This window comes from Pleurodeles waltl, chromosome 6 (genome assembly GCF_031143425.1).
Source record: "Pleurodeles waltl isolate 20211129_DDA chromosome 6, aPleWal1.hap1.20221129, whole genome shotgun sequence".
In the NCBI taxonomy this organism is placed as follows: domain Eukaryota; kingdom Metazoa; phylum Chordata; class Amphibia; order Caudata; family Salamandridae; genus Pleurodeles; species Pleurodeles waltl.
Genome location: NC_090445.1, coordinates 1,645,810,133 through 1,645,828,139, shown reverse-complemented (window position 1 = coordinate 1,645,828,139; position 18,007 = coordinate 1,645,810,133). Strand labels below are relative to the sequence as shown.

Sequence of the window (18,007 nt, the reverse complement as noted above, 5' to 3'; positions counted from 1 at the left end):
CATTGTGGCTCACATCACAGTACATATTGCTGAAGCATGGGCTACCTGATGTCAGTAGGCTTGTTTATTTATTTTAGTCCATGAGCAGGGTAGAGGGCTAGTCTGCAGATGGATAGAAAAGTTTTTAGTCATGTCCCTGTAGTTATGGCTTGTGTGCTTTACACTTATGGTGTGTTAACAAATTTAAATTTCTAGCTTGTTTTTTCTGACATGTGTGTGACTCAGCCATTTGTGCTAAAACACAGAAGAAGGGGATATGGAAACCCATCACCTGGAAGGTGCGGACCCTAGTGGTCCACAGCCGGTGGAGCACCCACTGTTGCAAGAGGTGGGAGGACCTGAGACGCTGGACCCGGAAGATCACAGAGGTTCAGCTTGGACTGTCCTCCCTATGTGGGCAGGGTGCTTGTCAGACCATGACCCCCCTAATGTCATTCATCCTGGGGGTGGCATACATAGACCTTGATGGGCATTTGAGGAGAGCACAGCAACCACAATGGGGTGAGTACAGGGCATAATCCTTCCTGTCACATTGCCATGTTAACATGTTAGGTCCTGACATCTTCCCCTGACTATTGGGGATGGGCTATGTGTGACACACTAGATCAATAACTGTTTGTGTAGAGATGTATTGGGGTGCATACTGATGGCTCTTGCCTATTGGCCCAGGGACCTAGGACACAACTGGTTACAATCTTCAGAAATGTTCCCTTCCAGGAACAACACATGGCTGTGTACAGTGATCAATCAAATAATGTTTGTTGTTGTAGTGGCAGTACATTCAACACAACATACCCATTCCCCTCAGTGTTTCAGTCCAAAGAAAAAGTTATGGATTACTGTCTTCAGCAATGTGTCTGGTCAAGTGAGTAAATTGCCATCTGCTCCCAGAGGCACCTTGTCTTCAGTGTGTGCCAAGTACCATCATACATGTGACAGAGCCTACATTGTTTTTTGTGCGCAGTTACAGATCAAAACGTTCCCTTGGTAACTTGGTAAGCGGGGAATGTCCATTGACATGATTTAGGTGCCATCACTGTTGCCAATATTCTTTGTGCTGACATGTTAGCATGTGTCCCTTTCTCTTTTGTCAAGATGTATACACTGCTGTTTCATGCATGATTTTCCTGTGTCCATGGCATGATTTCTGTTTTCCCTCACATATATGTGCATGCCAATCTGTGTTTGGAATGGGACGTTACGTTTGCAATGAGAGTGCATTTCATGTGGAGCCACAGAGAGGAGTTTATCACCATTGATTATTGACTCACACATACCCTCAGCCATCATTGTATGTCATTCGGCATGTACAACTGCAGTAGCAATGTGGTACAAGACTTGTATGACTAGATTTTTTAGCCACAATGTGTATTTCCAGGCCATTGATCTGGCATCATATAGCAAAGTGTGCTTCACATGTGTAAGGGGGAAGGTTGTTTACCTGACTGTTGGCATGTATCATGGAATGTCTTGCAGTTATGTTGAAATCACATGTGTTTGGGTACAACCATTCATCCAAAGACATCTGGGTTTGCATGACAAACTTGGAGACAGTGCTGTAGCTCCCCACTGGGCAACATGTTAAAGACATCCTACAGGTACTTGGAGATCTCTATGTTTCTCCAACATGCAAAGGACTAATGGCTTCTGATGATGCAATCAGAGTATGTAATTGTAAGGGGTGCTAAATATTAGTGGTGATTTCCATGGAGCTTGCTGATTCATTTTGTTGTAGTTTTGATTGACATATCTCCCTGACAATTTGCCCAAAAAGTCTACAGTGTACATTTCCATGCCAAATGTATGGCCTATCAGAACAAAATCGGTACTACCTCTATGACTCCACTGGGACAAATTTCACTTGGTGAAGTGTGCATTGTTTCCAGTGTGACATGAGTATTTCCAGCCTACTCTTCCATTGTCAGCAACATGGCATGTTCTGGGAGCATCATTTCTTATTGTTGGTATTGTGTATGTCACAAATAAATGTCTGCCTGACCCTGTTGGGATCTGTGAGAATGGAGTTGGCATTGGCCTAATATTGTATGACACGAAGTAAGTGATGTAGGCTCCATGAGGCAAAGCATTGAAGGTAATGTGATCTACTTCTTGTTCAATGGCTACTGTGATTGCAAAACTTAAACCATGCAATTGTAGCTGTCTGAGATTCTGATTTTCCTTTGGGCACCTGTTGACAGTTCAGATGGCACGCATGCATATGGTATGGTAAATGTTTGGGCCACTTAGATGGAGTTTGTTGCAGGGGCCTACTTGACATCATGGTAATGTTTGCTAATCAGAGCTGTTGTTCGAGTGTGATCAGGGACATGTGGTGACCCTTTATCTCTTTGTATTTTCAGAATCAGCCTAGGCAAGTGAAGAAGACAGGCCACAGCCAAGTGGGGAAGCATCTGGTCACTGGACCTTGGGCCAAAACACCACCGACACAGAGGTACCCAGTGGCCCAGAGGGTGTGGGGAGTGTCACAGAGGAGAACAGATCTACAGCAGCATCATTGGATTCTTCCTACAGTGGCCACTCCCTAGTGGTGGCAGACCCATCCGGACATATTCAGGTACCATCTTTGTACACCACCCCAGTTCTATTGCCACCTTCCTTGTTGCTCCCCACACAGTTGGTTGTGACCACTCACCCAAGAGGGTGAGCCATAGGAACCTCTGCCACATCCCTGCTTCCCCTGCTGCCCTGAGTGAGGAGGCTATTGACCTCCTGAGAATTATCTCCGTGAGTCAGACTGCCATTGTGAATGCCATCCAGGGATTGGACTGCCAACTTCAGCAGACCAGTGCTTTCCTGGAAGGCATTCATAGTGCCATGTCTGGCCTACAAAGATTTTTTCAGGCTCTAGCCTCTTTACTGACAGCAGACAGTCACCCCCGCCTTCCACACCCCTCCATCTCCCTCTTCCCAGTTCAAATCCCCCAATCCCCTACCTATCCCAAGCACACAGACAGATCCACATGCATCCACCTCAACGCACAAAAGCAGCACACATAAACACAAACATCACAAAACTCACCGCACTCAAGCACTCAACATACACCCTCACACACAACATGAACCACCACCTCCATAGGCACCCTTACCATCCCCACAGCCCACACACAACATCAAACATACCCATAGTCACCGCCACAACAGTCAGTGACACTCCCACCACACCCACCATACTCGCAGACATCACCTCAACAGACACACAGACATCCACCACACCCACCATATCTGCATCCACCCCCAACAGATACACAGACATCCATCACATACACCATACCTGCAGATACCACCCCAACAGACACACACACATTCACCACTACAAGCCTACCTGCAGACACCACCCCAACAGACACACACATCCAGCACTCCATCACCCAGCATCTCCACCTCCCATCCCAAAAAGACATGCAAACGCTCATAGTCACACACACAACCCAAACAGAGACATACCTCACACACGCACCCACCCAAGATATCAACAGCAACACAGCAGACAGTCACTCCCTCAACCTCCAAATCCCCAACTCCTACTAATGACCATCCTCATGTTCCCAAGGAATCTTTCCTTTTTGAACTTGCCCTTTCTCCTGTTCCCTCCACCCCCTGTCCCAAACCCAAGAGGCCCCTACCCACATCCAAAACCATCTGTTCCACCTCAAAGACCTTCCCTGTCACACCTACCCCCTGCAAGCACCTATACCCCTGCCCCCAAGAAGAAGCCCATCCCTCCAAAGAAAGAGTCCACTTCTCCCAATCCCAAACCCACCCATCCCAAATCCAACCCCTCTCCAAGGTTGATCACTGAGGTGACTGCCTGCCCAATTGATACCCCTTCCTGTGGACGTTGCATAACAGTAATAGGAGTAACAGTACTGTGCAATGATGATATTCTGAACTGACCAATGGCCTTGGACATTTTTCAGTTTCCTCTTAATAAGCCCAAACAGTTGTTATTTTGGATACACATTTGTCCTGCAATTCAATTTCTACTTTTAAGTTGTTCATGAGTAACTTGTGTTATCTTCCTACAGTTGTGTTTGTTTCAGCCGGCTTGCTGATCCATTTACTTTTGTTTGCAAAATCTGATTTTTTTGGGTAGTGCTGGGGTCAACGAAGACAAATGTAGATGTTGACTGTATCAGTATATGTTTGTTAATGCAATTGTGGTGTCACAGTATTGTGTTCTGTTTGGTATGGTAAGTATTTCATCTTGCATTGTCAAATGGCAGCATTTATGGTGTTGAATTGTCCCTGATATGGATTGTACATTCGTATGATGTGTGGGAGCTTGAGTTTTTTTAGACAGACATGTAGGATGTTCGGTTGTGCTAGCTTCCTTAGCATTTGACTGTGTATATGTCCATCTTGCTGTGTGTACCTTGCAGGTACTTCATCTAGATGTCGGGCCCATTCAGTTGGTGTTGTACGTGCTTTCTTGACTTGCACTTTCACATTGTTCAGACAGGCATGTCACTTGCCTTTAGTTTTGTTTGGCCCTGAGATACCCAAAGGACCAGTTCCTGTGCAAATGTTGTTTTAGGGGCATGTGCAAAGTGATTCTGTGTACTAGTACAGCATCTTTTCCTGAGTGTTCCTGATGCCCCCATCCCTATTGTGCAAGTATTGTTTGCATGGTGAGCTTTTGATATTTGTCTCTCTGTGTATTGTGCCCTTCTATTGTATTGCAACGTGGGTGATCTGTGGGTCCATTCCAGAGCTGTTTAATGGGAGTGGTGTGTTTGCTCTGTGACACGTCCATACATTTGTGTTGAACGTGATGGCAGTCCATGGCATGTGAGGAATGTGAGGGTGTGAGTTGCATTTGTAGATGGGATGTTGCTGTGTTGTTGGTGTTGTGTGACACAATCTTGTGTACACTTCACTTTCCCTGTGCTTTGTGATGGTCAGATGTGTGTTTTTGTGTAGTGTAGTTCTTTTTGAATGACTCAGACTTTGAACACAATGACAGGTGTACTTGGTGCCCATAGGGCAAGCTCATATCATGTGGATGACTGCGCAACGTTCTGTTGTTGAGCGTAATGACAAAGGTAGGTGTGTATACTTAAAGTCAGTTACGTCCATGGCAGCATGGATTTTCGTCTCCTTAGATGATCAGCAACACCAGCAAGACATGTGCGATGGGCTCCATGGCGGCACAGGACGTGTAAGGCTTCCTGCAGGTGAGTTGTTCCCTTAATTCCTGCGTTTCCGCCTGCTGGAATGAGGTGGTTGGACTGCCATGATCACATTGGCGGTGTGCAACCTCATAATGTGTCCAGCCTGTTTGTGCTGCCTTGCGGCTGTGGCGGTCTCTGCTGCCCGGTGGTGTAGGTAGGACCGCGGCGGTCTTTGCTCCATAGGCCAGCATGTCTTGTAATACAGTGGTCCGACCGCCAAAGAGATGGCGGTCGGATGCGCCTCTGCCACCATGACGGTGCACTGATCGCCAAACTCGTAATGAGGCCATTAGTAATAGTGCAATGACATACTAGATACTGTACTTCCTTCTTGCTGTAAGAGAGGGGAGGGGGTGTTAAAATAAGCAATGTAAATATCAAAACGTCATCAAAGGTTGGAGGGTGCAAATATAATTATTGCTGGGCTGTGAAAAGAGCTGGAGATTTGGGACTTGTGACCTATAAAGAGAGAGACTGGACTATAATGAAAAGCAGGAGATAGCCACAAAAAAGGAAGTAACAGCAAATCTAGAGAGGGTGCGACAAGGAGACAGGGTTAAGCCCATGATCGAATCTCAAATTTTTACTTATTAGGCAACTGGATAATAATCATGGCTAGCTAAAGCCGACCAAGAAAACTCTCTCACCCCTACGGAAGGTCCCAGGGTATCACCAAAGGAGTATAAATGGGAGGTCACTGGCCGGTAGAAAGCCACTGGTGGAAAGGATAAAGCGTGTTACCCCAGAAGAAATGGGGGCATTAGTAGAGGAGAGGTTCAGTGGTGGTGTCCCTATGATTAACAACGCAAAAGCACCATAGTTGTCAAAATCCCCTGCTGGGCTAGAACATGTTGTAAGTGGCCAGATGGGCTTGAGAGAGCAGATCACTTAGGAAAGTGTGGATGCACAGGAACCTTCTGCAGAAGGCTCTGAAGAAGATCAATCACGGACACAATCACCTCTCCCGTTGCCCAGTCCAGAGGAAGCAAAAGAATGGGGTGGATCTAGACTGTATTCAGTCTTTGGCAGCAAGTTGGCGAGAACTGTACTGACAGGCTTCCATATAGATAATAGAAAAACTGAAGGTGCTGCTGAATGGGTTATTCGAGATTTTTCAAGAGGCTGAGGTACCAACAAGAGGCCTGCATGAACTTCAGAACAAATTGCTTAAAATGATATACATAGCTGTATATAGGGGTATAACTGCCCTAAGTCAGGGGAGATGTTTATGTTTTTCTTTCAAGTTACTGATTGAGGGGTTGGGTAGTGGAGAAGGTGGGTCAGGGTACTGAGTGTAGTCACCACACTCAAAAGGTGAAGGGTGGGTAGGACATCCATGTGGAAAGTGAGGAAGGTGCATGGGTACCTACAGGGGGGACAGAAGGTGGGTTGTTTGTGGTGGAACACTGTCGAGTGGTCATGGGAGTTTCGAAGAGTAGGGGGTCCAGAGGCCTCATTCCGAGAAAACAGCTGTTGCTGGAGATTAAAATACAGTTACCAGGACCTAAAAAATGTCCATCATTAACAGAGGGCGGGCAGTGAAAGAACTAGGGTAATGGAGAAGAGTGACGATCAGGGTTTGGGCTGTATGGCAATAGGATTTACATAGAAGAGCTGTATGGGTAGGAATAAACTTAGCATACTATCAGTCAGTTTCAGGTCTCGGTGACAGCTGTCACAGGGGTTGCGGAAGGAGAATTATCGATATATATTTAGCCACACAAGATAATAAGGTACTACTTTCAATGTGCACAACATGTTGCCCATAGTATGATCACTGTTTTGAACATGAAAGATGGAAATGAATTAAAAATAAAAAGGAAAAGCCCTGAAGAAGTCCTGTTTTGAGGATGAAAAGCGTTGGCTGATGTTGTTATGAACGTGTTTTAACTTTGAAAGTAAAGAAGAATAAAGAGAAGACAACAATGAAACGATATTGAATGATTAGACTTTCTTAAATTTATTGAAAGTGGTGCACCTTCGAAATCTATATTTTTCACAGTTCCTTTTTTAAGGATTGCGCATTGGTGGCAGGTGCTGTGAGGTGTGCGTACATCATCACAAAATTTGAATTTATGATTTTCTTTTGAATACAAAATAGGTGATAGGGACTAGGTGCATGTATTGTTTAACCCACTGCAAACTGTATTATTAGTGTTCATGCTATCAGCTTATGTAAGTGGGCTTACTAATTAGAAGACGTACATGGCCATTTTAAGTTGGTTAGAAAAGCATGAACCAACTTTTGTGTTTTTATAGGAGACCAACATTACCAAGGAGAAAGATGAGCGAGTTACTCGGGCGCCTTTCCAACTTCTGCTGCATTCTGCCACTTTAGCAGCACATAGAGGAGCAGCTTTTTTCGCTGGTAGGAAGTTTAGGGCCAGATTACTGAATCTTAATGGATATGAAAGGAAGAGGGGCTATTGAAGAAGTCTTAAGCAAGCAAGTGCCAATTACATTAGTCTCATTTTATGGTTCAGTGGCTGACGAGCTGGAGCCGTTATATCATTTGATCTTCCACCTCGCTCAGTTTACTAAAGCTATTGTAATGGGGGACACTTTAGCTGTGCCCAAATTCCAGAATTGGATCTGAGTAATCCAAAGTTTAAGCAAAGGAAGCCTAGAGTGGTGCAAGCCATAGTCATGTTGAAGGAGATGGTAGGACTTTTCGGCCCCTGGCATAGACTAAATCCTGGCTTGAAACAGTATACGTTCTTCTCAGCTCACTTTTGAATGGCCTTAAGGTTAGATTTTTTTTCTTATTACTGAGTCACTAATGCGCAGGAAGATTACGTTCCTAACTGCTTTTCAGACCACACAGCTGCCTATCGCAAAGCTCAGATGCCTTTTAGAAACACTTCTAGGCAGAGATGGTCTTTTAATTAAGTCTTACTTTCAAATGATTTTTTTTTTTTAAGAAATAGGGAACAAACCCATCTCTTTGTCCTGGAAAACAGTGGCTCCACCTCATTAGAAAATATTTGGTAGGCTTATACATTAACAATGAGGGGTGAGATTATAGCCTATGAAAGTGCTTGGCAGATGATACAAATGAGGAACTACTGAGCATTTCAAAATCGCTTCAAAACACTGAAAGCAGGTTGAACACTAACAATGAAATAATTTAATGGGGAGAAGGACAGACAAGGTTTCCTTGGCGACAGGTCTCTAAAATTTTGGAGTATCTCCAAGTACAAAGTGTGCTTAAGGAATTCCTTGTACTTCAAGTAGACAAATAAAGGGAGAAAGTAAATGTAATATACAACTATACAAACACAAAGAAATGGCTTGGGTAGTGGGTAAAATGGCTACACATGAGCCATAGGAAAGAAAGCTGATAAAATGTTTTGTGTTGCGCAAGTGAAGTAGAGGAAGAAGGTTGGAGTAAATATGGTGAAGGGAGACTGGTCAAAAGATTTTCTTTTTAATGCTCAGATGCTTGTGGGAGCAATCTTTAAGCATATGCAAATGTACCTATTTTGGGTAGTATATTACACTCCCAAGACGTTACATGAGAGGAATGTAAATAGTCTGAACAACTGCCCTAGGTGTGATTTAGTAGGCACATGGGAGCACAGGATCTGGAGCTGTCCAAGACTGGCTGGATTTTGGAATGGTGTACTAAACTATGTTCAGAAGGTTTTAGGAGTTTTGTTTGTACTAGGTGCTAAAGCCATACTGTTAGGAAATACTAAACACATGGGTATAAAGAAGATAAACAAGTGAGCTTGGTGGTATATAGTGATCTTAACAGGTCGATCAGTGATAACCAATCAATAGAAATGAAGGCACCTGTCCGGCTTCCAATCGTGGCTGAATAAACTACTCGGAGTACATAACAAAGAGATTTTGTATACTAAAAGGGCTGGGAGGGTCAAGAAGTTTTTAAAAGCCTGGCAATATTTTTAATTTATTATACAGAAAACACTTTAACTAAGGGCACTGTATAATAGCACTTTTTTCTCTCTGCATTTTAAGCATTGTAAATGTATTTTCATTCTAATTAATGTGGAATTTCTGTTTGTGAAATTAGGTATGTATCTGAAAAGGAAGGTATGAGTTTTAGTTTTAGGAAAGGTGATAAATTAAAGTGACGAGTTAAGGCGTTCTTTTTATTGAACATAGAAGCACTTCAATGGCCAGCACTATCTTGTTTTCCAGCACTTTAGGAATGTTGAATGCACATTCATTGTAATACATAGTGGGCTCTTAGTTGGAACAATCTGGAATGGTTAGTAGTAACGAAGTCTGAATTGTAGCTCATGTAGAGGTGATGAATTAATGTGATGCATTAAGGAGATAAAGAGACACTACAGAAAGAATTAAATTAAATTTAAAAAGGAGATCCTAAGCAGTTGGTGTCAATCTGAAATTAACCAACTAAAGGTTCAGGGAAATAAGGCAGAAGTGTTAAATAGTCTAGCTCAAGAACTAAGAATATAGGGTCAAACATTGCAGTTTTAGGGAAAGGTCTTCTCTCAGCAAAGCCTGGAAATGATTGCCAAACAACTGTTCTAAGACACACAATTAAATGCATTGAATCCTCCTTCAAGAACAATTTTCCACCAAATCCTCCATGGAACAGGTAATCTTTCCCGTTTTCATCATTGAACAAAGGTGCCTACAGCTGCACTACCTAGGATGTATCCCTGATTTGGACTGCATGGTACAGGAGGATCCTACTCATCCCCACGCATGTTGTAAATCACTACAGACTTCCAATTACAATTAACTACCCTAACATTTCTAAATCAAACAACAAGCTACTCTTCTAAGTAGTTTATCTTGCTCCTGCAACAAGAAAGACAATATGTAATAACATTTTGAGATCAACATTATATTTAACAGTGAGAAGCTTTTGAGCAGCTGAGCCCTACTTGCAGTTAGGCCAACCTTTTGAATGCATGTTTGGTTAAGATGAATGGACTCTAGGTTCTATGACACAAAGCATGGCTTCTTTTTACTCATTTAACCACTGATTAACACATGGATTAACATATGATTAATAAAGATTAAAAAGCATGGAATGTTCGCTGCTCCTGACACATATGTCAAAGGAGTTCAAATAGGATTCTCTGCCACATTTAACTAATTACTTCATGCTCACCTTGCTATAGCAACAAAGTGACCTTAGTGAGTGTGATATATCACAAAGTATGTCAATAACAACAACAAAGGAAATGGTGCCATACAGAGGCTGTTGGGTTGAGTACCACTCTTCCAAATATCAGGCTAGGTCAGTTATTGATTTTATAGATGGAGCGAAAATCGGGTTCCAGTATTACAGTGGCCACCTACAGCCAGCATTGTAGTGGGGGATGTGGTACCAGACTCTGATTATCAAACTGTTGTGTAACATAAATATTGCATCCTAATTGTCATCTAGAAAAATATTGCCTCATTGGTGTTAATAGAAAATCTAGAACCACTGGGACTCTATTTTTATAAACGTTACTTAGGACACAATATTTATGTCAGATTATATTTTTGTACACAATAGTCTGACACACACCTTTGTGGGGAAGTGAATGAACAAATACAGGGAAGAGACTGAGTGGAGTGGATTAAGTTAGGCTGACTGAATTAATGATGACAGGAAAGATCTTCCTGTCACTTTCAGTGAAATTAGTTATGGAAGAGGTATGGATGACATAGGTGGGAGGTATGCCAGTGATACATAAGCATTGCATCCATTACAATTATGCTGATTAGGACAATTTGAAGAGTGCATGTGCTTGTCAGATCTCATTAATTACTCTAGTCTTCGTATTTAACTTACACTATTGGAAGTGACAAAATATCTAGTCCAGCAAGATACATCCCACTCTTTAAGGAATACCTTTCTGGAATGTATTGAAAGACCTAATGATGACAAACAAGATCACCCTGCCACTTTCAGTGTAATGAGTTATGGATGAGGGGCTGGGAGTTGTGCAGTGAAGCAATATCAGGACATTCACTACAAGCAGCCCACTCTCCAAGAAATATATTTCTTGATTGCACCTGCTGAGGAATTATTACTTGCCTGCAGAAATGTGTCTCTCTGAGTCTATCCCTACCCAAACTAGGATCTCTGATATTTAAAGAAATTCACCAGTCACTCTGATATATCTCCTCTATAGTTAAACATTGACACCGTGATGCAGTCTGGTAGTCTGTGACAGTGGTTATTTGTGTTTCTTCTGCCTTCCTCTTCCTGTCACTTTTTGAAGATGTACTTTTGCAGTTTCCGTGACAGAAACAGAACACACTTCTGAGAAATGTGTCATTTCCTGGAACACATTCTTCCTGATATCAGTTCATAACTTCCTACAATCTAATGTTTATGGGGACATGGGCACTTTATTTAGCTGATTATTGAGTGCGTGTGGTGGGATGCAATTGGGGATTTAGTTGTACTAACAAAATTCACCTGTGGCTCAGAAACTGTTTAGGAAGAAAAATTACTCCTGTAATGCAAACCTGAAGGATGTGTCTGGCAAAGGCTTCAACAGGTCAGTTACAGTGAGATTAGTCAGTGGCAGTATAGTCTTGAACCTTGCTCAAATGTCCTGAAGTGCAAAAACATCAAAGTTGATTAAGCTGAGGTAGTGCTGTTTGGGAAGAGTTTTCAAGTTGCTCCCTGTGATCCAGTGGAAGATTTTCCAATTTTGTTTTGTTTTCACAAGTACTGATAGTAGTACCACATTAAAGAACAATCCTCAAATACTAATGATTTAGGGCCTGATTTAGATCTTGGTGCTAATGGTCCCGCTGTTGATTTTTCAATGGAAACCCCATCTGCCTCATTTTGATGTTGCGGGATAGGTTAAAGACTCCATCAAGAATCTCCAGCCACCTCAACAGAGGTATGGGTAATAGGAACTGATGGCAGAAATCCATCCACCTGTACCGCTGAGCAGATTTGGATGTGGTTTACCGCCAAGCCAAAAGTGGCAGGCCGACCTCCACACCTGAGTTGGCGGATTGAAGGGGGAAGGGGCACAAAACCTACCTCTTTCAACGTTTCCGCTTCTGTTTTGGATTGGACCCGACTGGACAGCACCTGCCGTCACGAATGCCACTGGACCATGGAAGACTCATGACCGTGCCGTTACCAGACTTGAAGGTAGGGGTACAGCATGTACTCTGTATGTTGTTTGGGCACTGCACATGAGCTTGGGACCTCTGCAGTAATATATATGCCACAGGTATTTGTTTTTTTTAGATACCTCTGATGCATTTGTAGGGAACACATTTGTGTTATTGATTGATGGGGACACACTGGTATAAGCTGCACAATTGTTATTGTGGTGTCTGTAGTCATTGCCAAAAGAATGCTGGCATCACAATAACAATGGCATCCAACCCGTCACTATGTCTACGTGTGCACATTGCCAGTTAATCTGTACCTGTGATGTTGTTAGTTCAGTTGTGAGAGTCATTACCTGTACGTGTGTGTGAGATTGGAATAGCTGGTCGAGGTAAAGGGAGCTGGCGTGGGTGATGTAGTTGTGCCACATGCATGTGGATCTAATGTCTGTTGTGTGGTTTGGGTTGTGTGTAATGTTGTTGTGTGCAACATTCAGGTGTGTGATGTTGTGTGGTGGATGTTCTGATGTGTGAAATTGTGCTTTTGTGTGTGTGTTTGTGTAGATGAGTGTGTCATTGTGTTGAATGTCATCGTTGTGTTATATCAATGGTGTGCGTATGTTGTGTCATGCATGTATGACAATGGGTGATTTCTAAATGTAGATGTTGTGTTAGAATGGTAATGGATAATAGTGTGTAGGCTGTGTGTTGTGCTGTGCAGGTGGACATATATGGCTAAGGTACAATGTGTGTGTGTCACCTCTATGCGATAGCCTCTGCCATTGCACAATGCTCAACGCCTACTTTGATGGTCTCACCTGCAGGACTGTAACATCTAAACAGAGTGGTTGAGAACCAGCCAGCCTGAGGTTAGGAAGAGCCCTCATTGTGGCAGTCTGCAGCTCAGCTGCAATATATCTAAATACGGAGGGCAGAACAACGTCAACTTAACAGTGTTTTAAAGTCTGCCACGGCAGCAGGTTGGTGGTAATACTGCCAAGATCTAAATCAGGACCATAGTTTCTGGGCTTCAGTTCACTTCTTTCACGACCAAAATGTCCCCACACTCCACTCATAAGTCCACAAGAAATTTCCAGTACCACCTCATCAACTGGAATTTTCTGGGCAAGAGCTCATTCTGTATCAGGACATTCTGTATCTTCTAGCATCCAGAGAAAAGTTGTTTTGGTGCAGAAATCAATACCTTTAGCCCACTTGTACTGCCAGTCCTATTTCCATTAAGAAACTATGAAAGCAAAGGTCCATAAAGAGCCTGTGCCATCTCTCTCCAGTGGTCTCTGGAAACAGATAACAACTCTTCAGTGTACAGGTAGTACATTTATATTTTCTCTTCAAATATTTGTTTTGTGGAGTGGGTGAAACAAGAAATTTAACCAATCTGCCATTGATGTAGATTTCAAACCTAAGGCTCATAAATCCCCTGGTTTCACACTTCCCATCTGCAGAAAAGTGTTTGTCTACCTGTCAATAGTCTTTGCTCCATAACTTGAGACCTGTTTCAAATTCAGGGCACCATGCAAAATGATGAATCTGTGTTGTAACAAATGCAAAATGTTCCTTACTTCCAGCTCCAACCAACACTCCTATTACAGCTAGAGAGCTTCAGATGGAATCTCCACATTGCCAACACTTGACTCTTACTTCCTGCAGTACATGCCTTCTCTGAATCTCCAAAGCCTTCCCTCTGAATTCACATAAATTTCTACAGAGACATGGTAATCCCTTTTCCATGCCCTAAACAAAAAATACTTCTGTCCTGGAGTTTGTGCCCTCTTCTTTGAAGAGTCAACTAGAGAGATGAGTCATCCCAAGGACAGAAGGGTGTGAGTCTGGTTAGAAATATGTTTGTCATTGTAATTCACTGTAACTGAGCTTAGTCATATCTCATAACTGCTCCGAGGGAAGCTGGTAATTGAAATCAAACGTCACATGTGCTTCCAAGCCCAGATTAATTCACTGGTAGTACTTCATATTTGATAGTACTTCACAATTGAAGGTGTCACATTAATTGTCATATTGCATTTTATTTAGTAGATATGCATGTGGCATAGGCCTCTGGAAAATATGCTATCTAGAGTCTCATGTAACGTCCTAGAAGTAGATGGGGAAATATAACTTGCACTCCTGCTTATCACATAGACGCTCCTCTTACCAGGGTGACAATTATGGTAATTTCAATGTAAGAATATAGATCATTTGAACAGCGCAGACATGGCTATAACTTTTTATTAGGCTGCTACCATCGTAAAGCCAAAAATAACAAAAGCCCAGAGCGAAAAACCATGGTGGGGACCCAAGAAGATAACGAACGGATGTTGTGATCAACAAGCAAATAAAATTGCAAATAAGGTCACTTGGATCTCTCCACTATCTGTACTTGACTATCTTTGATATGTAGTTGCTTACAAACGATCAAAGGTTCCTTTTGCAAATTTTACTGAATATGGGGTGTGTTTGTATAGCCTTTGATGCTCTAACGTGTGCGATCAGGCATTCAGGTGTAATCTAGCCCTTAGGCAGATAGAACATGTGCCCATATAAGCATGTGGCCTTGGAAAAAGTTCACAGTATACCATGATTGCTTTTCTGTAGATGAATTACAGTGCCACACCTTTCAACGTATACATGTGTGCACAAGCAATACATTTTGTTGTTTTAGATTTGTATGTGCGGTTCTTTGTTTGTGACCGAAAGTCACATCATTGGAGTTCAACTGCCCGTGTATAGTATTGTGGTTTCAGTTTCGGCCTGATCTCAGAGGGGCGGTTTCTGTAGGTGTGTATTGTGAGATAATGGGTTCTGCTCATCTAACTACCCTGCTTTTTAGCTTTTTGGTCAGGTTTTCGACCATTTAATGTGGGGAAGCCTCATAACCTGTGATGCACTCTGAGTTAACTCATGGTAAATGGACTGCTTGTGTTTACCTCCAATGTCTGCCTTTGAAAATAGGGCAACTGTGATGCAGCAAGGGCAAGGGGAACTGGACTGGTCACACGTATGTGTGTACAAGTGGGAGGGTGGCACGTAGGAAACTCCTGCTCTGGGCAGCCCAGTAACTGTGCACATATAACCTGGTGTAGAGGGGACTCTGCAGGATTGGATATTGACCTGGGGTAGGCCTCATAATGTTAGTGTGCACTCATAGGGAAAGTCAGTGTGGTTTACTTCCTTGTTTACAGTGACACTCCATTTTACACCTATGAGGGAGGCTGCTTTAGAGTGCAGTTCTGCCCTATTTGGCCTACAGAGACCAGTGACACATCAAATTGAGGCATAACCTGTGTGAAAAAAAACAATTTAGCAAGTTCCAAAGAGATATCTGTACAGTTTATGGATCATACAGGAATGTCATATTTCTCTGCCTTAGCTCAGGATCAGAACCTAGACCACTTGCCACCCTGCTGGGTTAATTACATTTCTCTCCAGCCTCAGGAACAAAGGCCTCCCCATACAAAGGGAACTATTAACAGTGCTTCACTCAGATCCTGAGGAGGAAAGGAGTGTGGTGGAATGCTCTGCATCAATCAACCAGCTGTCACACTGTACCAGGGGTGGGCCTGCCTAAGCCCACTAAACAAAGGAGGGAACCCAGACTTCTGAAGCCAACACAGGAGAGGGCTCACTTTGAATTTTATGGGAAAGGCTGAGGCAGTGATGCCAGTGAGGGGTGGGGTTGAGGCCCCCAGAGCAGATGTGGCATGTGACTACTTGGTGACACAATTTTGTAATGTCCCAGCAGGCTGTGCAGGAAGACTGGGGACAGGATCAGAGAGGTTAGGTGACCAGAGGTGTCTCCCTGCTGGAACATTTCGTCCCCACTTAAAAGGTCTTGCTCAATGCAGAGAGATCTCTCTTGGTTAGGACTTTCTGCTCAACACTGGGGCTGGAGCCGTCAGCCATGGACAATTGGAAAGAAGAACTCCCTGATGGCCATCGGGACTAATGACTCTGACTTCAGTTGACCCCAGGACCAGTGGGTCTGTCTCCAGGACTAGAGAAGCTCATCCAGTTACACTCCGTGAGGACTAGTTGGGGAAAGTCTGGGCTTTTGAGCCAAGGAGAAGAGAGGCCTAGAGGAATTCAAGGAGAACGACTTGTGCAAGAAGCCAGTGAAACCAGCTCCCTGCAAAGTTCAGCATTTTTGAGGCCAGGAGGCCTAAAGTAAGAGCGCCAGGTGGCTAGGTCTAGCCACCAGGAGCAAAACAAAACCAAGATCAAGTGAAAAGGCCCAAGAGGCCCAAGATATCAGCCTGGGAATGATTTTGACACTTGACCCCAGGGCAATTTTGGAGCGCATGGAGCCCCTCTGCCCCCAGTGGAGGTTCCCGCAAGGAGGATCCCTGTAATTAAGCTGAGAGTGGACTTGCGTGGGGTCCTTCCCTAGTGTCCAGTGGTCCTGGGTACCCCAACCCTCAGGCCTGTTTACGTATTGCGGTGCACAGGGCCCTAACTCTGGGTCCCCAATGGTAGCGAAGGTGGAGGCGTCTATGGGCCCCAGGATTACAAGAATGTGTGGGGGAGCTCTGCTGCACTCCCCGAGAAGTTCCTGGCCCATCCCGCTTCCTGTGACAGTGTTTGGGGGGGAGCGAGAGGTGCCATGAGCCACAGCTTCTTATCTGCAGGAGTAGGTAAGGCAGAAGAAACCTGCATGCTCCTGTGGTAGCACAAAGGAGTGCTGCATGGGCAGGGAGCCAGTGGAGGGGCCAGGGGTGGGCTCCCTGGGCTCCCCCCCCCCATTATGGAGACTGCACAGGCTGCCCAGGTGAGATTGGGCACCCCCAAAGCAAAAGATAAAAATAAGGAAAACCACACACAAGGCCATGCAGCTCCGGCAAGGCAGCATCTCAACCTGGCACAGCAGGAGAGCTGCTAATGAGAATACACACTGCACCAGAGGAATGCCCCATAATGCCCTTTGGGGCTTTCCAATTCAACATGTTTTTCTCCCCTTGTTGTGGTCTCAGGAAGGTGGGGACAACACCAATGATGGCAGAAGAGTGAGGGGGAGCTGCAGGAGCAGGCAGCCTCCCCTGAAATAATTTTATAATGTACTGACCCTAAGTCTGATAGGTCTAGATAAGCATGACCATCTCTGGATTTTTAATTTAATTCAAGCACTCCCCAAGCAAGATCATGTGCTCTACAGCTGGGAGTGTAGAAGCCTTTAAGAACTGCGTTAATGGTTACAGTCGGTGTAGCCTAAAGATGCTTAAGCAAAGGTACATGTTGTACAACGCTCTCCTTGAGTGAAATCCCTGGTTATGGGTGTTGTGATCAAAGAGGTGATGCTCTCTAGGGGCTAATTTTAATATTGAATTTTCAGTGCTTCAAAGATACAGAATGCTCTCTGACCCCTGAAAAACGCATATTTTTCTGGTAAATGCTTTAGTGAAATAATGATGTGGACAGCCATGCGTGATCAAAGTACATATGCTTTATTGCCAACAGTAGGTGCATTCATCATGGCTATATTCGATTTTTTCATTTTTCCCTGAAAGTATAATATTTTGACATGTAGTTTGTTTAACTGGGCCGCTTTAGGGGGGTCACAGGTGATTATGCAATGTCATCAAATTATATTTCCATCAGAATTATGTATATTTGTAAATTGTTGCATAGTACTGAGTAGTGTGTGTTTGTGAAATAAATATACTTTTCATTTTTTTAAATAAAGGGTACAGACTGGAGAATCATTTATTGCGTGTTATGATTGCGTGTCA

The 18,007-nt window shown here is 43.6% G+C and overlaps 1 protein-coding gene across 2 annotated transcripts in view; it reads left to right on the top strand.

The window, feature by feature from the left end:
* FAM163B (family with sequence similarity 163 member B) overlaps positions 1–18,007 on the top strand; it is a 341,595-nt gene that overhangs the window by 53,947 nt on the left and 269,641 nt on the right. Inside the window, exon 1 of one of the 2 annotated variants that reach the window (XM_069241558.1) lies at positions 2,361–2,575. The exons of the other annotated variant lie outside the window; for it this stretch is intronic. The gene's annotated coding sequence lies outside the window, so the exon portion shown is untranslated. Of the gene's footprint in view, positions 1–2,360; positions 2,576–18,007 lie in introns of those variants that run through there. 2 annotated transcript variants of the gene reach the window in all.